Below are 26,081 nucleotides of genomic sequence, written 5' to 3'. Positions count from 1 at the left end.
AGACAAAAACTGTGGTATTTTGTAAATATAATAATAAACGTGAATGTACTGTGTAACTGTGTAACTTTATTAGAAGCGTCCTCCTGAAAATGCGCCAATATTGACAGTAACATCCTCCTCTCTGCCGCTTAATGCTCTCTGGTCGCTATGGTAATGTGTAAATATTTCTTTCAAAATAAGACACACAACTACAACAAGGGAAAGACTCAGGGAAACCGAGTTAACGATAAAACCCCTGAAAACCATAAATTTCACACCGGAGCCTTAACTCTGTGGCCCGGTACCAAACGACTCACGGACCGCTGCTGTACAGAACCTGTGATGTCCAGACGGTGTTCCTCTGGTGTTCTGCTGTGAACACTTTTGGGCTTAGGGATTAACATAGTTGCCATGGTGTCCTTTCTTCTCTTATTTGTTGTGTGTGATCAGGACAATTCTGGAGAAGATGGGCCTGCAGGGGAAAGTCACCCCCTTGCAGGCCAGAAGACATGAGATAAGTTTAAAGAATACAAAGTACGTGTGTGTGTTATCAAGAAGATAATTCTCAAGAACACAAGTTAATAAATGTGCAATTACTAAGAGTTGTTGTGGTGTTTTTATTTGCCTGCTGTCATTTTTGATTTCCTCTGCCTTTAGGATTGCAAGTATCCAGGCTCAGGAGAGGGGGTCAGTGGGAAGCCCACTGCTGCTACTTGGCCCTGGTTTGCCCTCATGGATGAGGTGATAGGACAGATGCCTTCCATTAAGCCTCCTGTCCTAATGTTCTCTCTCCCTGAGGACACTCCAGGGCCAAGCGCAGCAGTGGGTGACCAAAACGACAGCGATGACGAAGCGGCTCAGCCACCTACGACAGGGAGAAAGAGGAAAAGAGACAGGGATGATGAGCTGCTAGACCTCATCAGAGAGGACATGAGGCAGCAAAGAGAGGCTGAGGAGAGGAGAGCAGGGAGAGGATGGACAGACTGTTTTCACTTCTAGAAAGATTAGTTCCCAAATGAGTTATGTATTGAGAAATTTATTTATTTGAATATATTTGTTACATTGTTATATGTGTTGCATTAGTTTAAAGGTTTTATGTTATTAATAAATTGATTCAAACAAACAGTAAGTGTCACTGAACTCAATTTGATTTACAGGCATTTGTAACACGTATAAACATAACGCTAACTTTGAACAATATTACTTGGATATTTATTTGATGGCAATAAAGTAAATAACAATAACAATTAAACAAGAATATTTCAAATACACAGTATGTAAAGATGGAAAAACAATATTTACAGTTGTTCACACAGGACTAACCTGAGTGACCTGTTCCTGGACCGTTTCTTTGACAACTGTAATAGATTACAGGAAGTCTCTGGCAGTGTTGCTGAAGCTGCCCGAGCAAGATCAGACATGGATGGGCTGCTGCAACTGAGACCTGTGGTTTGTCTTTTCTGGTCAGCGAGCGGAGAATCACACAGGGTGGTCTGCAAAGAGCTTCAGGATGCTTCCTCCCACTGTCCACTGCATCGTCCATCCACAGGGTTTGCAGGCAGGGCTGGCTCACTCGTGGCTGCCACACCACTAAGATGTTTACAGAGATATGCAAGCAGGAGATGGTGGATGCTATATTATTAGTATAATACTTGTAACTCTGTAGCAGACAACAGTTTGATAAAGTGCTATGTATAAAAACAAACAAACAAAAGATTAGATTCTATACGTTTCAAAGATATTTAGTTTATATATTTTATATGATGCAGTACATGTGTGAGAATGACCGATGTTGTGGCAAAAAATGATCGTCTGCCAAAAACTGATTTCCGGTTTTTGCCCTAAACTGATTGCTCGTATTTACCTGCTATGAATAACTTGTTGGTCTATAATATGTGAAACATGTGAAATGTGTCCCTCGTTAATGATATCAAGTCACCTGCCACCAGCAACATTCCTGTAACAAGGTAGAAGCTGCAATCAGTTTTTGGCAGTGACTTTTATGTATCCTTTATTTATCCAGTTAAAAAAAAATCTTATTGACATTAGAAATTTATTTTTTAAGAGTAATCTGGCCAAGAGGACAGCAGACAGCGCAACAAATATATCAATTGTACCTACATTATAACCAGAGTTATAAAGATACTTGAACAACAGGTAATTATTGTATATATAAAACCCCTTAGTAAACCATGTTCACTGAAGTCTATTTACCAACATACATGAAGATATTACACATATTACACTCGGAAACATTGGAAATCAGTTTTGGCAGGCGAACACTTTTTTGGCACAACGCCGGCGATATTTCAATTATCCGTGTAATTAGCTAAGTAATTCCTAAATGCGTAAATGGTAAATGGCCTGTATTTATATAGCGCTTTCTAGTCCCTAAGGACCCCAAAGCGCTTTACATATCCAGTCATTCACCCATTCACACACTGGTGATGGCAAGCTACGTTGTAGCCACAGCCACCCTGGGGCGCACTGACAGAGGCGAGGCTGCCGGACACTGGCGCCACCGGGCCCTCTGACCACCACCAGTAGGCAACGGGTCTTGCCCGGGAAGTGTCTTGCCCAAGGACACAACGACCGAGACTGTCCGAGACGGGGCTCGAACCGGCAACCTTCCGATTACAAGGCGAACTCCCAACTCTTGAGCCACGATCGCCCAATGCGTGTAGATTAAAGGAAATTATTTTACCTGGATATGATTGTCTCTGATGAGCCCAAGGTACAAAACGTGCGGGCGGCGACGATAAGGTTTTTCAGTAAGGCAGAGGACTCTACGAACCAAAAGACACAGAGGGAAACTCAAACATGCAGACACAGACTTACACAGAACAGAGGGGACACAGAGAGACATGAAGGGCAAGGGATCAAAACTAAAAACCATAGAATAAATCACACAAGTACAATAATACAAAAATCACAAAGAACTAAAAACGCTGGGTCAGGAGACCCAGGATCATGACATTAATGGCAGGACATCTTTGAGCAGTTTTGCAGGAATGGGGTCTAAAAGACACGTTGATGGTTTGGAGGAATTAATTATTGAAGTTAACTGAGAAAGATCAATTGGAGAAAAAGAGTCTAAATGAATATCTTCAATCTTAAATATGACCAACCTATCTCTAATAATCGGCTATGTACCACAGGCCTTCAAGCTGGCTGTAGTTAAACCTTTACTCAAAAAGCATCTCTAGACCCAGCTGTCTTAGCTAATTACAGGCCAATCTCCAACCTTCCTTTCATATCAAAAATCCTTGAAAGAGTAGTTGTCAAACAGCTAACAGATCATCTGCAGAGGAATGGCTTATTTGAAGAGTTTCAGTCAGGTTTCAGAGCTCATCACAGCACAGAAACAGCTTTAGTGAAGGTTACAAATGATCTTCTTATGGCCTCTGACAGTGGACTCATCTCTGTGCTTGTCCTGCTAGACCTCAGTGCTGCGTTCCATACTGTTGACCATAATATCCTATTAGAGCGATTAGAACATGCTGTAGGTATTACAGGTACTGTGCTGCAGTGGTTTGAATCATATCTATCTAATAGACTCCAATTTGTACATGTAAATGGAGAGTCCTCTTCACCCACTAAGGTCAATTATGGAGTTCCACAGGGTTCAGTGCTAGGACCAATTCTGTTTACACTATACATGCTTCCCTTAGGCAGCATAATTAGAAGACATAGCATAAATTTTCACTGCTATGCAGATGACACGCAGCTCTATCTATCCATGAAGCCAGGTAACACACACCAATTAGTTAAACTGCAGGAATGTCTTAAAGACATAAAGACCTGGATGGCTGCTAACTTTCTGCTTCTTAATTCAGATAAAACTGAGGTTATTGTACTCGGCCCTGAAAATCTTAGAAATATGGTATCTAACCAGATTCTTACTCTGGATGGCATTACCTTGGCCTCCAGTAATGCTGTGAGGAAGGTCTTAAATAATCAGGCCCCATCTTATCTTAATGACCTTGTAGTACCATATCACCCTATTAGAGCACTTCGCTCTCACACTGCAGGCTTACTTGTTGTTCCTACAGTATTTAAAAGTAGAATGGGAGGCAGAGCCTTCAGTTTTCAGGCCCCTCTTCTGTGGAACCAGCTTCCAGTTTGGATTCGGGAGACAGACACTATCTCTACTTTTAACATTAGGCTTAAAACTTTCCTTTTTGCTAAAGCTGTCACGACTGGGGCAGCAGTCGTGTGGAGGTGAGAAAGAAGGATCCAAATAGCAGACAGAGGCGAAGGAGCAAGTGAGTTTATTTACAGTGAACAATAACCAAGGTGTGGGCAGAACCGAACATAAACCTAAACTGGGAAAACTAACACTAAAGGAGGACAAGGGGCGAGGAGCAGAGAGACACGGTGAAACACGGAATAATGCTGAGAACACAGAGAAACACAGACGACGCGATGAGGAGCACAGGCAGACACGCAGTATAAATACACACACCAGGTAATTAGGAAATGGCAGACAGGAGGGGACACAGCTGGAACTAATGGACATAATGAGACACAAACCTACAAAGTAAAACAGGAAACTCACAGACTGTTTCACAATACCAACTCGGGGACACGAACAGAACACAGAGGAGAGACACAGGTAGGGATGATAGAAACACACAACTCAAACCCTAAGAACAAATACAAAACAGCAGAAACTGGAAAATAATAACAATGAACTCAAAACACTGGGTCAAAGACCCAGGACCATGACAAAAGCATAGAGTTAGGGCTGGACCAGGTGACCCTGAATCCTCCCTTAGTTATGCTGCAATAGACGTAGGCTGCCGGGGATTCCCATGATGCATTGAGTGTTTCCTTTCCAGCCACCTTTCTCACTCACTATGTGTTAATAGACCTCTCTGCATTGAATCATATCTGTTATTAATCTCTGTCTCTCTTCCACAGCATGTCTTTATCCTGTTTTCCTTCTCTCACCCCAACCGGTCGCAGCAGATGGCCCCGCCCCTCCCTGAGCCTGGTTCTGCCGGAGGTTTCTTCCTGTTAAAAGGGAGTTTTTCCTTCCCACTGTTGCCAAAGTGCTTGCTCATAGGGGGTCATATGATTGTTGGGTTATTCTCTGTACCTATGAAGCGCCTTGAGGCGACTTTTGTTGTGATTTGGCGCTATATAAATAAAATTGAATTGAATTGAAAAGAAGAGTTAAGATGACAGCAGGGGCACTGCTACAGGAAACAGAAGCTGGCTGGGCAGTGAAAGCAGAGCAGTGCATACTCTGTGTTAAAGTAAGAAAGAATCACACAACAGTCTGGAAACACTGTATTCATTGTGTGTGAGTTTGTGTTTCCTCCTGTGATGGTGAGGTAAAGTTTCATCAGGCTTTGAAGCCTTCCAGCTAACTGCCTCACAGAGGTTCACATGTGGAGGCTTCATGTATACACAAACACAAACCCCCCTGCTGGTCAAAAAAGCCACACAGGCAGAGTTATTACAGGCTATGTTAAGTGCAGTATTTGTGAGACAGCTCTTGTTTTTAGTGTGTGCATGGCAGCAAAAACAAGAACTCCATTCACCTTAATACATGTGTTTCACTGTGTTGTGTCCTCCGCTTCATGTTTTTATTCAAATACAATTTTTGTTTGTTTGTGCGTGTTGTGCATCGTATTGTAACATATCAGTTCAATGAAACTGAATGTTAATGGCTGCTAACACCCAGGTAGATGTCTATGTTAATGAATCTCAGATTATCAGATATCAAAGAAACTGCTGCATAAAGAAAGGAACTTTGGCCTTCTCATTTTTCACCCTCATATTTTGTCTCCACCAGTATGGAAACTAAATATTTTCATAGACTAACATGATCTTTAACCAGTGCTGGTTGGGGCTAAAGGCAGCAATGCTACCACTGGTAGCACATTACTTTCAACAATTCAGTTCAGTGTTATTTATACAGCGCCAAATCACAACAGTCACTTCAAGGACCTTTATATTGTAAGGTAGACCCTACAAAAATACATACAGAGGAAAACCCAACAATCATGTGTGATATCCAGTTCATCTGTAATAGATACTGGATCTAATCAGTCAGCAGATATTTGATCACCTTATTTATAACTATACTAGAAACAAACACAACTGTGTTGGTGATTCATGCAAACTTGCATATCAGCCTTTGAAGGTTTTGTAGTACTGAGAACAAAGAGGTTGTGTTTGGGCTGAAAACCCCGACTTGTTCTTCTCTGCAGGTCATCAAATGCACTACAGAAGTTTGTATTTGCACAGCCTGTATATGTTTGATGGCTTTATTATTCTCTGTTCAAAGACAATAACTGTGGAAAATGTCTCATGTAGTATCAGCTTCATTTAAAATGACTGCAGACATTTAGAGAACATGTGCTGCTGTTTGTCTTACATTTCAACACTGAATGAACCCTGAAAACGTGATGGCAGGTGGCAGATTGGAGTCCACATGAAATATAGGCTGTATGAAGACTGGAAAATATAGATGATACAAATATGCAGCCAAACATTTGTGGACATGGTGTAACAGCTGAAGTCAAATGTAATGCAGAGTTGAATCTGCACTTGGATCCATCTGTGAAAGGTCCACATGTAGGGATTACATGAGTCCTGATGTTTGTCAGTCCAGCTTGATTTTTGAGCCCTTCTGATGCAGCAGAAACAGGATTTGGAGGAAGATGTTAATAGATTAGAAAGAATTGTACACTGTGAATCAATGCAAGTCTTTCTAGATAGACAGATCTTAAATAATCCCTCAGGTAGGTTCCTCTGGGACAGTCACAGATAGAGACACCAATTCTGACATCCTTTGAAAGCCTGACTTTAAATTTTCATATCTCATCATGTACACAGATGTTAATTCGTTGATATCAAATCCTTTTACAGCACATGGACAAATGGTAAATGGCCTGTATTTATATAGCGCTTTACTAGTCCCTAAGGACCCCAAAGCGCTTTACACATCCAGTCATCCACCCATTCACGCACACATTCACACACTGGTGATGGCAAGCTACGTTGTAGCCACAGCCACCCTGGGGCGCACTGACAGAGGCGAGGCTGCCGGACACTGGCGCCACCGGGCCCTCTGACCACCACCAGTAGGCAACGGGTGAAGTGTCTTGCCCAAGGACACAACGACCGAGACTGTCCAAGCCGGGGCTCGAACCGGCAACCTTCCGATTACAAGGCGAGCTGCACATGTAGTTGGGACAATTCTTCATTTACAAACAACAGTCGCACAAACTATACAATGATTTTCCTCCAATGACGACTTTTCACTTGCAGAAATGGTCCTGTGTGATTTCTAGGCTGTGATATAAAAACTAGTTCCTAATGGCAGCGATTCACTCAGTAAACATGTGTTTCCTTCACCAACCTCACACACAGATCCAATAAGATCAGGAAGTGGGCAGTATAGTACAATATGTGTTATTTTGTACTGTGCTGCCCAAACTAAAGATCTGCTGAAGTGTTGGAAATGATTCAGATGTTTATTTTGGACGATACAGCAGAAGATCAGACATGAAAGTGGAGATAACACAGAAGACCTGCAGCAAAGGGTCAGAGGTCAGACTGGGCCACTGGATTCAACAATGAGCCAATGATCATCAAGTAGTGACTAAAGCAGAGCCCTGACGCTCTGACATTTATCACACAGTTAGAACAAATGTCTGCTGATGACTTCATCTCATGAAATGACTGATAGATGTCAATTCATTGATCAGCTGAGCTGCTGCTGCTGATCTTCATCGTGCACAGAAACATTCAGCTTGTTTCAATCAGTAAATAACTCCCACTACTCTCAGTTTGAACTGTTCCCACTCAAAATGCTGTCAGAACAATGATCATTGTAGAACTTCACAAACATCACGTGTTGTTTTCCACATGTAAGATCAGCAAACATACAGAAACTTCCTGTTGCCACACAGCCTCTAAAATCTCTTCCACGCTTTCTGTCTGAAGTCCACTCTCTGTGTCGGATCCACAGGAAACAACAAGATCTCATTAACATGGTTTTCAATGTGTCTCCTTCCAAAAAGTCCAACCAGTGAACAAATGTGTATATTTGTGGAGGCCGAACAAAAGCATGACACATTTCTCTGTTTCTATAAACTGGTGTCAAACACAAATATGAAGAGTTTCATTGACAGACTCCAAAATGCCCCCGCAGTGAATCACAGGGAAATCCTACAGTGTGGCAGAGAATCTTAATGGCTCCAACATCAACACATCCACAATGTTGGATCCAGTTCTACCTCACAGAGTTACTAAGACACACCCTCTGCCAGCATTACAACAGCTCCACCTGCTTCACCTGCCTCCTCAGCCTCTGTACACCTGAAGAGAAAAGAAAGGCTCCAAAAGCTCAAATCTACAAAGGATTCATGAAGTTTCATCCAACAATAACATGTTTGCCTTCCACAGTGTGCTGTTAGACACCACTGTACCTCTGCCATTTCAAACAGAGCAGCTTGGGAACATTTTGGCTCCAAACACTTTGTGTTTAAGTTCCTAATCTTTGTTTTCTTTGTGAAGCCGACAACATCTGGAGCTTTTTGACTCATAGAAACATCATTTTGTTCTTTAGATGACAGCAGATTGGGACTGAATAATCAATCACTATCAAACCAATAAAGACAAAAATGCTGATTTTACAGGAACTTTGTTGGAGAAGCTGTAAAGACATGAAACTGGTGGAGATCCCAAACCAGTTGATAGTGCTGATTATTCCAAATAAAGCTGTTTTCCATTTGAGATGAAATGACTTTCTGTCCTGATATATAATAAAGATGTTAGTTGTTTTTGAGCCCCTGTATTAAAAGTAGATCCAGTTTAAAGTCAGCTTGAGTTTGATGTCTTTATGTCAAAGCTGCTCATGATGTTGAGCTGCTGATGGAATAAAAACAGTGAAAAATCTGCCTCAATATAAAAGCATGTAGTCCAGACTTAAATGTAGCCTACTGTTAGCTGAGGTCCACACACAGTGTTTGACAGTGTAAACTGTGTGAAAGGGCTGCTGGTGGAGCTCACTAGGATGAGCAGGTGACCATGTGCCACGAGGTGGAGAGCAGCTGGCCTGGGTTTGATTCTGACCCGGGCCACGTCCCCTTTCTCTCTCCCTCTGCTTTGCTGTCACTTATCTTCACTGCTCTGTCCAATAAAGCTGAAAAAGGCCCCAAATCAAAGAAATCTGCTGCAGCCTCTGAAATGTCTTCTGTTTCCTTCCAGAGGCCGACGGCTTTTTCACCGTCAGCCCATCAGACAGTCCAGTAGCATTTATGATGATGTCATGATGTTGAAGAGACTGCTATGGTGGCCTCCCATGACCCCCAGCCTCATCTACACTGAGATGCAGACATTTGAAAACATTCAGCAGACAACTGAATAATAGTCCAACACAACAGTCTGTGTACAGACACACACTGACCTTTCATAGAGTCAAAGGAGTCAATCAAACACAGCTAGTTGAGTCATTTCTTGTGTGAGTCTAAAGTGAATCTAGTATTTGAAAGTCCACTTCCTGTATTTGTTGTTGAAGACTTCTTCAGCTTCTTCTCAAGGACATCAGCTGCTTGTTTGGCAGCAGAGGCAGTTAAGAAGCTTCCTGAAAAACACTGAACAGTGAGTTCACTGTGGCATATGACAAATTCAGCTTTCTATGTGCAAATGTGTCTGTGTCAACCTTTCAAATGCTGTTGAATCCAAAACATCAGCGGCTCCTTGGCTGCTCACTTCATGCACTTCTGTCTTTGTGACAGTCCAATGACGTCACAGCTGTTTCCACCCCCAGTGTCTCAGGACTGGACACCTTTAAACATGTGGAGGATCAAACAGCCGTCCAGCTAAACATACATGAAACTATCAAAGCTGACAATCATTCCAATAACATCTAATGGTGCATATATATAGACACAGGACTACAAGGAAATGGCTCTCAGCATCTGGCTGTGGGAACAAATGAGTCCCTGTTTGTGTTCAAATTGTGTGCATGTTTTAGACGTGTGTCACATGTAGAAACACAAAAATCCCACAATGACACAAAGATGTGTTTGACACAACTGTGCAGCTGTAAGTTGTTTCTAATGATTCATTGAAGCTCTTCTAACATTCTGGAGACAATCAGTACATGAATCTGTTCAACACCACAACAATTTGACTTCAATGTGAACGTTTGCCATTAAATAACCTTCTTCATCCAGCTGACAGCATCCTTCATTCTATGATATGAACAGTTCCTCCTGTTGATGACAAACCTCTGACATGATCTGCTTGAGGAGCTTTTTCATGTGAAGCTCTCTGAGCTCAGGGCTAAGTTGCTGTGTTTCATCTTTAAGAGCTGCTGCCTCCTCGCCGGACTTGTTCTTCTCTTCTTCTCCTAATGACACCATTTCTGCTTCATATCTTTCACTGGGCCTAAAACAGATGAAGAGTAGATCTACTGCTGTTCACTGTTTGTGTCAATATGGAGAAATATGAAAGACAAACACAGCACATACAGAGAAATGTAGACAGAATGTGCAGCCAGTGCAGTAAATGGTCTAAATATCAGCTCTTTAGAAAATGATCCTGATGAACATGAAACTAACATCCAATGAGAAACACAGCTTCCTTGTTTCATGTCCAATAACAATAAATGAAGAGCTAATAAAGAGCTATTCTATTGTAAAATGCTGAGATGATTATTAGACACAACCCAGCGGCTCACCAAAAGCCTGCATTGAAAATCTATATGAAAGTAATCTATGCTCATATATGGCAAAATCCTTTAACTGTCACTGTGTTTTTCATCTGTGCTCTTGTTGGTTGGACAAGTTTCTAAATGACAAAGAGCTCAGTGGACTTTGCATCCATCAAATCCTGTTAGATGTTTGTTTTTCCTTCACAGCTTTGTGATGAAGGCTAAAGAACAGAGATATGAACTATTGCCAATATGAATCCTGATGCATGACGTGGGCACAGACCCACCAAAGCAACACTCAGCTCACCTCATTCCAGGCGCTTGTCTGCTGGAGACCATGAGCCTTGTTAGTCACACATTAGCACCGTGGTAGGAAACAGCCTCCATCATTTCATTAGATCTGAATTTGGACTGTTTCCCTCTGGATGAGAACCAAGTCTGTCAAATCTATTGATCCAACACAAACTATCAAACACATTGGCTCACAGTCAGATTGGCTTTGTATGGATGGTGTAACAGGGGCTGGGAAAGGATGCTGAAAGCTGAATATAATACAGAACAATAACAGGACATATAATCATGTAGCAAACATGATCTTCAACAGGCACACTTCTATTATTCATGATCACAAACACAAAGAACTTGTGCAGCCCTGATATCAGCCCTAATATATGAGTGTGTTTGCCCAAAGATTGAAACAGCATCAACATGACAGCTATAAGAAATCTTCTCTCAGCCTTGTTTGGCAGAAGATCCCTGCAACAAAGATTGTAGCTGAAAGATGACGTGTGTAAAGTTTGCTCTTTGGGAGGGTTGAGGCTGTTTTTAGACCTTTGATAGTTTCCAATCCAGTTCTGAAAGACAGAAATAAAAACAACATCATTAAGATCAGATCATGGAGCTGTTTTCTGCCTTGTTTCTATCTTCACATTACAAGACTTTACTACAATAAAGATGCTAACATGCATCTGTAGGAACAACATCATTGAATCTATAACAACTGGAGCCAAACCAGTGGCCTCTGCTGGGATCACTGGTGAGCCAACACTTCCTTGTTGGATGCAGATTTCAGGGCTTCCTTTTGCTCCTCCGTTATAACTGTTCTCTCTTCTCAACAAATGATGACACAAAGGAATCAGCAGTGACAAAGATGATGCTGAAGAGAAGCACACATTTCACACATATAACAGACCAGTCCAGTTACACACACCTCTGCTTGACATTAGGCCTCAAACAAAGACACAAAACACTAACTTGACTCTAAATAGAAGAAACTGGCAGCTTTTTCTGTTCTGTGCTTATTTATATTTGACACACATGGTTCTCTTTGTGCAAACAGACATTGCACTATAAGGGTAACCTAGCACACAATGATTGGACAGCACAGTGATGATGCTGGGAGATCCTATACGAAGCAACACAGAAACACTGAGAACTTTAAACATTGATTATATTGAGATAAGCAGCCGACCCAGTCTAGATAAAGGCGAGCAGCTGGGACCGCTGCTGCACCAAAAACAGGTTTCAGTGTTTCCATGTGTGTGTGTGTGTGTGATGTCTTTACTTATACTGGTCAATAGACTTTAGTCAACACATTATTGAAAGGTGTTATACATGAAATAAAAACAGTGTTTCATCTTTATTCCTCTGAAGCAGCTGCATTATAACCAATCTGCTCCTTTGTGGCCATTTAAAACAGCCTTAAATAACTGTTGTTATATTTGTTGCAGTTTCTGCTCCTCTTGGACAGATGACTCTTGAAAAGACATTTTTGAATTTCAATGTGACTTTAACTGGATAAATATGGGATATATAGACGTCCCTCTGCAACAAACTGATTCCAGCTTCGACCTCATGATAGGAATGTTTTTGTGGCTCAAGATGACCTGATAGGAGGCGCCATAGAGGTCGGGTGCATTGTGTGCCGGGCGGCGGCCAGGAGCGGAGGCCCTGGCGGACTGATCCCCGGCTGCCAAGACTGGCAATTGGGACATGGAATCTCACCTCTCTGGTTGGGAAGGAGCCTGAGTTAGTGCGTGAGGTTGAGAAGTACCGGCTAGATATAGTCGGGCTCACCTCTACGCATGGCTCGGGCTCTGGAACCAGTCTCCTGGAGAGGGGCTGGACTCTGTCTCAGTCTGGAGTTGCCCCTGGTGAGAGGCGGCGGGCTGGGGTAGGTATTCTAATATCCCCTCGGCTTGCTGCCGGTACGTTGGGGTTTTTCCCGGTGGATGAGAGGGTTTGTTCCCTGCGCCTCAGGGTCGGGGAACGGGTCCTGACTGTCATCTGTGCTTATGCGCCGAGTGGCAGTTCAGAGTACCCAGCCTTCTTAGAGTCCCTGGGGGGGGTGCTGGAAGGTGCCCCACCTGGAGACTCTGTTGTCCTGCTGGGAGACTTCAATGCTCACGTGGGTAACGACAGCGAGACCTGGAGGGGCGTGATTGGGAGGAACGGCCTCCCTGATCTGAACCCGAGTGGTGTTTTGTTATTGGACTTCTGTGCAAATCACAGTTTGGCCATAACGAATACCTTGTTCGAACATAAGAGTGTCCATAAGTGCAGGTGGCACCAGGATGCTCTAGGCCGCAGGTCGGTGATCGATTTTGTAATCGTATCACCAGACCTGCGACCATATGTTCTGGACACTCGGGTAAAGAGAGGGGCTGAGCTGTCAACTGATCACCACCTGGTGGTGAGTTGGATCAGGTGGCGGGGGAGGACGCTGGACAGACCCGGTGCACCTAAACGTGTAGTGAGGGTGTGCTGGGAAACGTCTAGCAGAGGCCCCAGTCCGCGAGATCTTCAACGCACACCTCCGGCAGAGCTTCAACAGCATTCCGAGGGAGACTGGGGACATTGAGTCCAAATGGACCATATTCAGCGTCTCCATCGCCGAAGCTGCTGCATTGAGCTGCGGTCGCAAGGTGGTTGGTGCCTGCCGTGGTGGTAATCCCCAAACCAAATGGTGGACACCAGAGGTGAAGGGAGCCACCAGGCTGAAGAAGGAGTCCTATCGGGCTTGGTTAGCCTGTGGGACTCCGGAGGCAGCCGACAGGTATCGACAGGCCAAGCGGAATGCGGCTCGGGCAGTGGCTGAAGCAAAAACTCGGGTGTGGGAGGAGTTCGGAGAAGCCATGGAAAAAGACTTTCGGACTGCCTCGAAGAGATTCTGGCAAACCGTCAGGCGTCTCAGGAGGGGAAAGCGGTGCTCTACCTGCACTGTGTATAGTGCTGGCGGAGCGCTGCTGACGTCGACTGAGAAAATTGTCAGGCAGTGGAAGGAATACTTCGAGGACCTCCTTAATCCCACTGACACGTCTTCTGAGGAGGAAGCAGAGTCTGGGGATGAGGGAAATGACCCGCCAATTTCCGGGGGCAAGGTCACTGAGGCAGTTAAACAACTGCTTGGTGGCAGAGCCCCTGGTGTTGATGAGGTCCGCCCCGAGTTCCTGAAGGCTCTGGACGTTGTGGGGCTGTCTTGGTTGACACGCCTCTGCAATGTTGCGTGGAGATCAGGGGCAGTACCCCTGGACTGGCAGACCGGGGTGGTGGTCCCCATCTTTAAGAAGGGAGACCGGAGGGTGTGTTCCAACTACAGGGGGATCACACTCCTCAGCCTCCCTGGGAAAGTCTATGCCAGGGTGCTGGAAAGGAGAGTTCGTCTGCTAGTCGAACCTCGGATACAGGAGGAACAATGTGGTTTTCGTCCTGGTCGCGGAACACTGGACCAGCTCTTTACCCTCTCAAGGATACTTGAGGGTGCATGGGAGTTTGCCCAACCAGTCTACATGTGTTTTGTGGACTTGGAGAAGGCATTCGACCGTGTCCCTCGGGGTGTCCTGTGGGAGGTGTTGCGGGAGTATGGGGTGTCTGGCCCATTGCTACGGGCCATTCGATCCCTATACAATCGTTGCAAGAGCTTGGTTCGCATTGCCGGCAATAAGTCGGACTCGTTTCCGGTGGGTGATGGGCTCCGCCAGGGCTGCCCTTTGTCACCGGTTCTGTTCATAATTTTTATGGACAGGATTTCTAGGCGCAGCCAAGTGGCGGAGGGCTTTCACTTCGGTGGCCTCAGAATCTCATCTCTGCTTTTTGCGGATGATGTGGTTCTGTTGGCTTCATCGGGTGAAGGCCTCCAGCTCGCACTGGAACGGTTCGCAGCCAAGTGTGAAGCAGCGGGAATGAGGATCAGCACCTCCAAATCTGAGGCCATGGTTCTCAGCCGGAAAAGGGTGGAGTGCCCACTCCGGGTCGGGGATGAGTTCCTGCCCCAAGTGGAGGAGTTCAAGTATGTCGGGGTCTTGTTCGCGAGTGATGGGAGAAGGGAGCCGGAGATCGACAGACAGATTGGTGCTGCGGCTGCAGTGATGCGGACGCTGCACCGGTCCGTCGTGGTGAAGAGGGAGCTAAGTGTAAAAGCGAAGCTCTCAATTTACCGGTCGATCTACGTCCCTACCCTCACCTATGGCCACGAGCTGTGGGTAGTGACCGAAAGAACGAGATCGCGGATACAAGCGGCAGAAATGAGCTTCCCCCGAAGGGTGGCTGGCCTCTCCCTTAGAGATAGGGTGAGAAGTTCAGCCATCCGGGAGGGGCTCAGAGTAGAGCCGCTGCTCCTCCACATTGAAAGGAGCCAGTTGAGGTGGTTCGGGCATCTGACAAGGATGCCTCCTGGGCGCCTCCTGGGTGAGGTGTTCCGGGCATGTCCCACCGGGAGGAGGCCCCGGGGCAGACCCAGGACACGCTGGAGAGATTACATCTCTCGGCTGGCCTGGGAGCGCCTTGGTGTTCCCCCGGATAAGCTGGAGGAGGTGGCTGGGGAGAGGGAGGTCTGGGCTTCCCTGCTTAGGCTACTGCCCCCGCGACCTGGCCTCGGATAAAGCGGATGAAGATGGATGGATGGATGGAAGATGACCTGATATCTTTCATGATAGACACATTTGACACGTTTCACATATTATAGACCAACAAGTTATTCATAGCAGTTTAAATACGGGGAGTCACTTTTGGGCCCAGCAGATAAAACAGAGCCAATGTTTCCTTCTTTATTTAAGTTTCCTTTTTTAGTAAAGTGTAACTGAACATTAGTAACGTTATTAACACTCTCATGGCATGCTTTGAAGTTAGCATCAGCTAAAGTAATATACTAGCACAAAACTATTTCTAAGCTCAACTTCCATCATACAGATGATGGTTGTGGCAAAAAAGTGACGTTCAGAAGCCTTTTCATTATGAAATCTGTTTCTGTTCATGAGGAAATCATATTCAAACTGATTAAATAGACATTTTTCAGTAGTTAGTGTGACATGTTGAAGGATTACTGAATATAAAAGGGTTCAGTTAATACTAATTCATATTAGTTGATATACGGACAAAAATAATGTAAATATGGTAAGAAAATGGTTAAGAGGTTATTATTTTTCATGTTATATTAATGGCTTTCATTTTATTTAAGAGAACTGTGACCTATACATCACTGATCGGTTAGTAAGCCTTTTCTGGGATCGATTAGTAGTGTCACTATTCTCCACTAGGGGGCTTTCACGCGCTCTCCTCATTGCAATAAACAACTGCATGAGCGATGCAAGTCAAAATCACTCTTGTGATTCTTTTCCCCCTGTTTTCAGGTAAAAGTGTTTAAAAGTTCATATATAGGCAATCTGTACATTGTTAAGATATTTAATAGGTAACCCTTCATTGTTTTGTAAGCTTTAGAAGCATTATATCACAGTCGTTTTGTGCACAGAGACACGATGGTTTTGAGCCTCAGTTTGGTACTGTATAATGTCCATTAAGCTAACGGCAGGAGATAGAAACGTTGCTATTGTCAACCATTTTGTCAGGAAACATGTTCAGGTATATGTATAGTAAGCACTTTGTCATTTTGGTTTATTATTTAGCTTTTCCTTCCACCATGTGACATTAAGCAATACAGAATGTGAAACATTTATGTTCATTTTGATTGCAATGAAGAACTGCATGAGAGACGCAAGTCAAAATCACTCTCGTGATTCTTTCCCCCTGTTTTCAGGGATGTAACATTAGCTGCTATGCGCCCATCTCAGTGTGGAGTCTGTCTGTACTGGATCTGGATTCATCGTTGTTCCTCCAACAGTGACACAGCGATCTGGCTAACCAATTGGTGATAATGACCTACTGAGCCTGCTAGCAGGTGCAGGAAGGCCAATCTCAGCCACAGTTATGGAGCTGATAATTGCTAATAACGCCCATTGATGGACTGAGAACATGAATATTAAATGTCAATTCCTTCCAAAGTAAGAGCTTTTTTAAAAACTCAGACTGAGGTCTTATTTTGAAAGCCAGAGTTTGTTGAAGCTGTTTCCTGGAGCAGGACCCTGAACAATTAGAAAAAGCAGATTTAAAAACACTTCATCTCATCTGTGCTCATTAAACTGACATCAAGCAGTTCATCTTCTCACCAGCAGAGGGCCACAAATCACCATCAATGAAGAGTTCAAGGAGATGTTAGTGACATCAGAGCTGTAAATATTGATCTGATCAATATGGAAGTTCATGTTTCTTTGATTGGATCAGTTTTTAAAGCAGCTGTTTTTATAGAATGACAGAAACATGAGAGATGCTGAATATCTTTAATATTTGATACACTGAGTACTATTGGATGTCCACTTATTCAGTCATGATGGAAACAAGTCTGAGCTCATTAAAATGAATCCAAATGTTTGATTTCTCTTTCTTAATGGGATGAAAATGCAGAGGAGCTGGTTGTGAACTGAGCTTCAGAGAAACACGACATACTGATATTCACTGTGAAGCTCTGAGTGGAAAAAGACAGAAAAACAACATGTGGATCCTGGAATAATGGGAGCTTCCATCTTTAAAGGACTGAAGAGGAAGAAGTTTACAAGGAATCATTTAGAACAGTTTAAAACATCAACTGATTGAATCCATGAATCTGAAAACGTGTTTCTGAGTGAAAGAGACAGACATGTACAGACTGAACTATCTGTTCAACAACTGTCAGAGTGTTTCTCTAACAGGAGGACACTCTTTACACTCAACTCAGCACAGGGACACTGAGGAGTCAAAACCTAATTTTAATCCAGGATAAAGAGTTTCAGTGAATGTGGTGTTGAAGGTGTGGAGGTGGATCAGAGTGTCAGAGGAGACTCTGTAGAAGGACAGAGTGCCAGCAGGACAGTCCACATACACTGCTACTCTGTTAGAGACAGAGGAGGAGGAGGAGGAGATGGATGTGTATCTTTTATTGTGCCAGACACAACGAGGACCATCACCAGCGCAGTGCAAACTCCAGGACTGATCATTGTGTCCAAACAAACAGTCTTCACTGTTTCCTTTTCTTCCGATTTGTCTGTAACTCACTGATATATAAACGTTTCCTCTCCACTCGACCTCCCAGTAACAGCGACCACTCAGACCATTTCTACACAGCAGCTGAGGACTAAAACCATCAAATCTGTCTGGATGATCAGGATATGACTGAATCTCCTCCACACGTGTCACCTTCCTGTTGTTGTCAGACAGTTTGAGCTTTGTGTTCACTGTGTTTGTGTCGATTGTGAGTTGACAGGAATCTGATGGAGAGAACAAACACAATCCAGCTGCAGTTATTGATCCATCATCTGTTCATTGATTGACACTTTGAAGATGACTCCTGACATGATGAAGATGGTTGAATGTGTGCTGCTTTGTTTTCATGAATCCCATTAAAAACACACTTACACTTCCTCAGACCTGGTCTCAACCATCGGACTCCAGCAGGCTCCACCCTGAAAGGAGGAGGGGGGTCAGAGCAGCACAGTCAGCATGCATACATGGACATTACATGGCTCTCATACACACACTGTTAGACAATGATAAAGGAACAGTCCAACATTTTCACAAATACACTTCAATCCATATGTGGATCAAACTGCTGATGACTGGACTGATTCTGGATCTGTCAGTACACCACTGTATTAAATGAAATATGACTGATTCACACTGTCACCTTCACTATCTTTATATTCCTCTTCTGTTAAGCTGGAAAGGACACCTCCCTGCTTTTGCTGCCAGCTGTTTTTTTCCTTTTGGTGTCAGTGTTGTTACTGTACATCTGTACAGTACTGTACACACTAGCTGTGTCCCAAAACGTCGGCTGCATCCTTCGGAGGACCCGGCCTTCGCGGTCTACGTGGGCCGGGTCCTTCGAAGACCGAGAAGGCCGGAAGTGCGAGGCTGTGAAATGGGACGGTCTAGCCTTCAGATTTGCGTCACCGCTGTCTCGGTGGAGTTTAATAAACTCGGCCGTCTGCTCCTTGCTATCTAAAATATAACAGGACAATGGCGTAAATTGTCGACCGTCTCACACTTCTGTTTAATCAGTTTTCTGTTTAACGTTTATTCAGCTGTGTGAAAATCCCGGAGGAACCCACCCGATGGATTAATAAAGTTTTATTTAATCTGACAACCTAATAACTTTGATCTCAGCCAAACCGATTTACTCTGGAACAAATAAAACACCGAAAAAATGATGGATGATTAGCAGCAAAGCATATTTTGTCCAACAACAATCATGCTCAGTTTAACTGTAGGCTTTATTTGAAGTGTTCTCAGAGCTACAGTTACTCTGGGACAGGTCTTTGGGGCCATTATCAGGGTTAACTGCTCTGATTAGCGTTGTTAGCTGCTATTGCTAATTTGAGGTGAATTAGCATTAGTAACTAATGACAATACAGTTTTCCTTGCTTTATATGAATGTGAGTAGCTAACGATAAGTAGTCCGTCATTAGTGGCTAAAGCTAATTTGAGGTGAATAAGCATTAGCAGCTAATGTTTATACCCCCTTTTTTCCTTTCTTTATAACAATGTGAGCAGCTAATGCTAAGTAGGCTGCCGTTAGCAGCTAATGCTAATTTAAGGTGAAAAAACAGCTAATGATAATACCTTTTTCCCTTTCAAGCAACCTAAAGAAGTCCAGACGCTTTTCTTTCCAAGCTCCTTAGACTACGATGACCTGGATGACTGAGAACCTTCAGACACCTTTTTCCCTTGCTTTCTAACAATCTTAGCAGCTAATGCTAAGTAGGCTGCTGTTAGCGGTAATGCCAATTTGAGGTGAATTAGTATTAGTCGGTAATGCTAATACCGTTTCCCCTTGCTTATTAACAATGTCAGCAGCTAATGCTAAGTAGGCCGCCGTTAGCAGCTAATGCAAATTTGAAATGAATGAACATTATCCACTGATGCTAATACTGTTTTCCCTTTCTTTTTAACAATGTGAATAGCTAACACTAATACCCTTTTCTCTTGCGTTATAAAAGTGTGACTAGCTAATGGTAAGTAAGCTGCCATTAGCAGCTAATGGTACTTTGATGTGAATTAGCATTAACTGCTAATGCTAATACTGTTTTCCCTTCCAGTTCCAGTGCCAGACAGGACAGGTAAAAACAAAAACAAAACAACCATCTTCACTGTGGAGTTTAGTTGTCTGCGACAAAAAGAAATGATAAAGGACCAAACTCATTTTATTTCTACTTTTTACTCATTACTGTATGCTCATAGTAGCTGTACAGTGGTGCTATTCAAAAATGGGAAGATCTTAATAATCAATACACACGAGGATTGGAAAGAAGCCATTAATATACTTAGGTCTACTTTCACTTGCAACCCCCTGCTAGAAACCCAGAACAAAATTTTGCACCGCCTATATATAGCTCCTAATGTTTTACATAAGATTATACCTTATGTTTCCACTTTATTTATCAAATGTCAAAAATGTTTACATATTAGAGCCATTTCTTATATTTTGTAAGTGTTTTGTAATATATTCTGTTATTTAATAAGCTCAGTCTGTTATTATTGTTGTCTTGGAGCAACTGGAGCCACATAATTTCGTTAGGGATTAATAAAGTATCTTGATTCTGATCATTTTAGGGTCTACCTTTCAGTATAAAGTGCCTTGAGGTGACTGTTGTTGTGATTTAGCATTGTATAAATAAAACTGAATTGCATTAAATTGAACTTTTTATTATCAGCAGCAAGCCACAGACCGAGTCCGGCAGTAGTCCGGCACAGAAATCACATGAACTTGTGCATTAAAACATGTTAGTGGATTATCCTCCGATAAAATCAGTATACTTTGGATGTATGTACAGATTAGGCCTGGATATGTGATACTGTTTGCAAACACAAAATATTAACCAGGAACAACTCATTCATTTTCCATCATTTAAGCTGGCTAATAAAAGCAACACCTCATCTCCTAATGCATTTACCCGTCCAAGTCTACACAGGTGTATCTGACATGTCTCCTCTAAAAAACAGACTTCTCCACTCTTAAGGTCTGTAGTCTACATCCTATATCCAAAAACTGCCCCCACTAATCCATTATTCCCCTGAGCTTTCCTTTCCTTATCTCTGATTCTAAGCAGACTGCTGGGTCCATGGTGTTCCTCCCCCTCCTGAAAAGGTGAAAACACTTCTTTCAGGTGCCTTCTTTCAGTCACATATATCAGTCTGTCCACTGCCATTCTTTCCATGACTTTCCCTAGATGAGAAATTAGAGCTACAGGCCTATAACCTGTGGTCTTAGTGAGGTCTTTCCTTGGTTTCACAATTGGAATTATTAGAGCTTCTTTCCAGCTTCCTGCCATATTCTATTGTAAAAGAGCAGCAGAGCATTCAGTCCATCCTCTAACACACCTGATCCTTCTCAGGGGAAGTCATTTTCATGCATTTAATTTACACACTGAAAACTGATTATTAGAACAATCCTCTTCTCCAGGATTTTCCTGGTTTAACATTTCAATCTTATTCCTTTATTTTTTTCCTCACATGTCTCTTCATCACTTCAATTACTGATAAAATTCTTTAACCAGGATCTCTGCTTTTTCCTGTAGCTGCTTACTTCCTGTAGCTCCTTGATCTACTAATACTGGATAGTGTTGTTGTTTCCCGACTCCATACATGTTCTTAACTGTACTCCATGCATTCTGAATTGGTGTAGTTCTTCCTAAAGTACTGTAGCAAGTACCTGCAAGTATGCACTTTTAGTTTCCTCTCTACTACTGAGCTTTTTATATTGTGCTTCTTTTAAGCCGCCTGAAAGCTGTTTCTGTCCAGTACTGCTGTGTTACGTTCTTGATCTCACTATGGCACCATCATCCTCTGTACTCTTTAGCTACTCATTGGAGCAGGTTCCTGAACTGCATTTATTCTGTGCTTAGTCAGCTTTCATGGATATCATCTCTGTCCTCCTCCATCCTAACATTATCTAACCCATGCTTAACTTTAGACTTAAATATTCTCCACTAAGCCTCATCAAACTTCCACCTTTCTTTTCCCCTCACTCTTTCTTAATCAGCTGTAAGTCCTATTTTACAAGTAATGGGATCGTGATCAATTGCCACTATTGCTTCCTGGTAAACTTCCCAGCTGTAAATTCTTGCTGTATTTCTTGATCCTGATTTTAAATCCAGCAAAGACTCTTTCCCTAAGCTGACAGTGACCAGAGTCCCTGTTCATTCAGACTGACTAATTCCTTCTCATCTATAAACTGCCCAATCACCTCACCATTTCCATCTGTTCTTTGTCCTCCCCAGAGTACAATGTGAGCACTTACGTGTCCACACAGCATTATCTTCTTACTCTTGAGGCCTTTGATGTTTTCAAAACAGTGAACTTGTAGGTTTTTTGCGAGGATTCTAAAGGTTTATTACAGTGAGAGCTTCCCTACCTAACCATATTCCTATTGCCAGGTGCTCCAACAGCAACATCAAGCCTATCATATCTCACTGTACCCATGTACAACTAAATCTAACCTTGGCTTAAATCATGTTTCCTGTACACAGATAACATGTGAAAAACTGCCTCTGCCAGTTTCTTCTGCTCAGTCTTTGATGTTTTCTTCACTTTCTTCATCAGGTCGTTAGACGCACTTTCCAGAAGGCAGCAACACTTTCTGCACCCTCACATCCTGTTCCAACTGGTCACAAGCACTGGCTGGTTTCTTTGTCAGAAGCTTCCAGAAACAGGCAAGAGGAACTATACAGGCTGTTGTTCAGTACCTCTACTACCGTCCCTTCACAAGTCTGAAGTCTGTAATCCTTAATCCAAATCCTTACTCAAAATTACTCTTAGAATAACCGTCGTAATAGCATCCAGTAACAGTTCAATAAGCCACATCCAATCAGCTCGTCTCTCACCAACCACTTCCATCCTGCCTCTATATCTTCCACCTGGGTCTTCTCTAAATTCCTTTATTTGTGGAATTAGTTTTAGTTGACATCTCCCTGTAGTTGTCAGTTTATACCGAATTTTTTTGTTCAGTGGTTTTTATCTCTTTTAAGTGTAACAATTTATCCTGTTTCCAGTGTTTGTACTGAGCTAGGATAAATATGTCCTACGCCTATCTATACAGAAATTAGTCTAACCTGAATTGGGGTAACTGAAAAAAAAAAAAAAAAGACTTTTTGACCATAGTACTGCACTGTTAAATATACTAAGATATATACAGCTTGTTAATGGAGAAGCTCTCGCTGGAGGCCTCCAACATTACTATCCCTACTTGATTGGTTACAAGAGTGTTTTTGTTGTGTGCAAAGGAAAAACTTATTATATATGTATTATATAATACATTTATAAAATGTATTATAAATGATTGTTCATTTCACATCTGCACGAAACAAACAGGAAATAAGAGAAGGACATGGGAAATGTTTCCAGCTCTTCTTCCTCTATCAGACATTCTCTCCATACCTGAGAGTGTCCAGTTTCCACTGTGGATCCTTCAGACCAGCTGCCAGCAGTTTCACTATTGAGTCTCCTGGATAATTGTAGCTCAGGTCCAGCTCTCTCAGGTGGGAGGGGTTGGAGGTCAGAGCTGAGGCCAGAGAAGTACAGCCTTCCTCTGTGATCAGACAGCCTGACAGACTGCAGACACACAAAACAAACATCAATCCATGAAGACTTCAGTGAAGATTGGTCTCGGGTTTCATTTTTTCCAGATAAAATGACCCTTATTCATTCCAACTGAGTAAGCATTATAAAGCAAAAACCGTTGTCTCAAGTTGTAAAGCAGGAAACCCTACAATATTACAGCACATATATGAACAATCACACTCATCCTACTGAGCAGTACTTGGCTACAGCTGGAAGGAAGAACTCCTTTTTCCCAGGAAAAGACCTCCAGGGTTAGGGAGGGTTGACTTTTCCCTCACTTGCTTTATCATAAACCAATGTCTTCTGTCTAATCTTATAAGGAGAGAGAATGTCTATCTTTTCATTCAAAACTGTGAGCTGGTTCCACCAGGGAGGGGGTTGATAGCTGAAGGGAGCACCTCCCATTTTACTTTCAGAAACTCAAGGAACCAGAGGTCAACCAGCAGTCTGACAGTGAAGTGCCGCAATAGGGTAATATAGGAGTATCAGATATGAAGACATATGGATATATGGAGACAAGCTAATATGGGAGAAATATGTTCTCTCCATTTAGCCCCTTTTAGTACTCTCAATGCAGCAATTTGGATCAGCTGAAAGCTTTTCATGGAACTTTTAGGACAACCTGCAAATAATGAATTCCAATATATCAGTCAGGGGTAGGGATAGCTCAGTAGGTAGAGTGGCGGCTCCATGATCGGAGGAATTTCCCCACGGGGATGAATAAAGTAATCATTATTATTATTAAAAATAGTAAGTGTGTGATTCAGTTTTTTCCAAGGCAATTATGAGCTAAGATGTTTTAAATTGTAATAATACTAATCACAGGAAGTTAGTACTATATTAATCTTTAGTATGCTCATTAAAGGACATAATCTGAAAAAAAAAAAAACCTCCAAGATTCATTTTTACAGACTTTTACAAAAATATTTATAAACAGCAATTTAGAGTCTAAAATTGTATAAGCCTTAGCTTTTTAAGTAAGAATATAATACAAATTACAAATGATATGGAGTGAAAATGACTAAATGCTGACCTCAGAGTTTTCAGAGTACAATGCAGACTCTGCAGTTCTGCAGAAAGAAGTTTGGCTCCTGAATCCTGAAGGTCATTGTCACTCAGGTCCAGCTCTCTCAGACAGGAGGACTGGCAGCTTAGAACTAAGGAAAGAGCTTCACAGCTTTTCCCTGAGAGGTTACAGAAATTCAGTCTGACAAAAAAAACAAAACACTGACTTTATAACAAATTGATGGTGCAATCAGCAGTTACTACTGGCAACATTTAATATTTCAGAAATGGTTGAAAATTTTGCCTTATTTTAAACACAATAATGTGGCAGGTTACTGTTACTAAGAAATCTTAAAACTGCTAAGCTACAAAAAAAAAATTATCTTTACTTTTCAACTAAAATAATTCAACATAAATAAAAAAAATATTCACTAATCTGACCTCAGACTTTCTAGTGTACAATGTGGACTCTGCAGAGCAGCATTAAGAAGCTTTACTCCTGAATCCTGCAGATTGTTGTTACTCAGGTCTAACTCTCTCAGACTACAGGACTGGGAGCTGAGAATTGAGGACAGAGCTTCACAGCTTCTCTTAGAGAGGAAACAGCCACTCAGTCTAAAGAGAAAAGAAACAAAAATCAGTACAAGGGAAGTCCTTGTTAACAAAAAACCTAAAATGTCAGGAAAAAATTGCTCATTAAATCACCATTATACCTCTAAACAGAAAAGCAACTGAGCAACTAGTACAATTAATTAGTAAGTAAGTAAAATTTATTTATACAGCACATTTCACAGATAAAAATTACAAGATGCTTCACAATAAAATCAGAGATACAAATAAAATAATATAAAACAGTGAAAAAAATAATTAAAAGCTCGTTTGTATAAAAATGTCTTCAGCTGCTTTTTAAAGGAGTCAATGGAGTCTAGACAACATAAAGACCACGGCAGAGAGTTTCACAGCCTTGGTGCCAGTGCCTGAAAAACCCGATCCCCACGTGTTTTAAACCTAGTACGTGGGACCACCAAGTAACCTCTGACCTGACAACCTAAGTGCTCGGGATGAAGCATGAGGTTTCAACAGGTCAGAGATATACTGGGGAGACTCGACTGAAATGAACGGTCTAAAAAACTGGTATTTGTTTGGACCAAGAAACACAAGGAATGGACATTAGACCAGTGGAAATCTGTGCTTTCGTCTGATAAGTCCACATTGGAGATCTTTGGTTCCACCCACCAAAAACAAACATTTTAAAAGTAAAGGGATAAGTATATATTTACTTACATGGCTTTGTTGGAGGCTTTGACCACTGGCAGCAGCCTCAGAAGAGCCTCCTCTGAAGCAGAGTATTTCTTCAGGTCAAACACATCTAGATCTTTTTCTGATGACAGTAAGATGAAGACCAGAGCTGACCACTGAGCAGGAGACAGTTTATCTGTGGAGAGACTTCCTGATCTCAGGGACTGTTGGATCTCCTCCACTAGAGAACGATCATTCA

The 26,081-nt window shown here is 42.5% G+C and overlaps 1 protein-coding gene and 1 non-coding gene across 2 annotated transcripts in view; one reads left to right on the top strand and one right to left on the bottom strand.

Annotated features, from left to right (window-relative positions):
- Nucleotides 1-26,081, top strand: part of LOC102082314 (protein NLRC3-like) — a 441,947-nt gene that overhangs the window by 305,316 nt on the left and 110,550 nt on the right. The window lies entirely within an intron of this gene.
- Nucleotides 18,222-18,860, bottom strand: LOC106097381 (uncharacterized). Its single transcript, XR_003219364.1, has 3 exons — nt 18,648-18,860; nt 18,380-18,426; nt 18,222-18,231 (listed from the first exon to the last, which is right to left on the bottom strand). It is a non-coding gene; the product is annotated as an uncharacterized LOC106097381 (transcript).

Source organism: Oreochromis niloticus, linkage group LG3 (genome assembly GCF_001858045.2).
Source record: "Oreochromis niloticus isolate F11D_XX linkage group LG3, O_niloticus_UMD_NMBU, whole genome shotgun sequence".
NCBI lineage: Eukaryota > Metazoa > Chordata > Actinopteri > Cichliformes > Cichlidae > Oreochromis > Oreochromis niloticus.
Note: the sequence above shows the minus strand (reverse complement) of the source record. Positions and strands in the feature narration are given on the sequence as shown.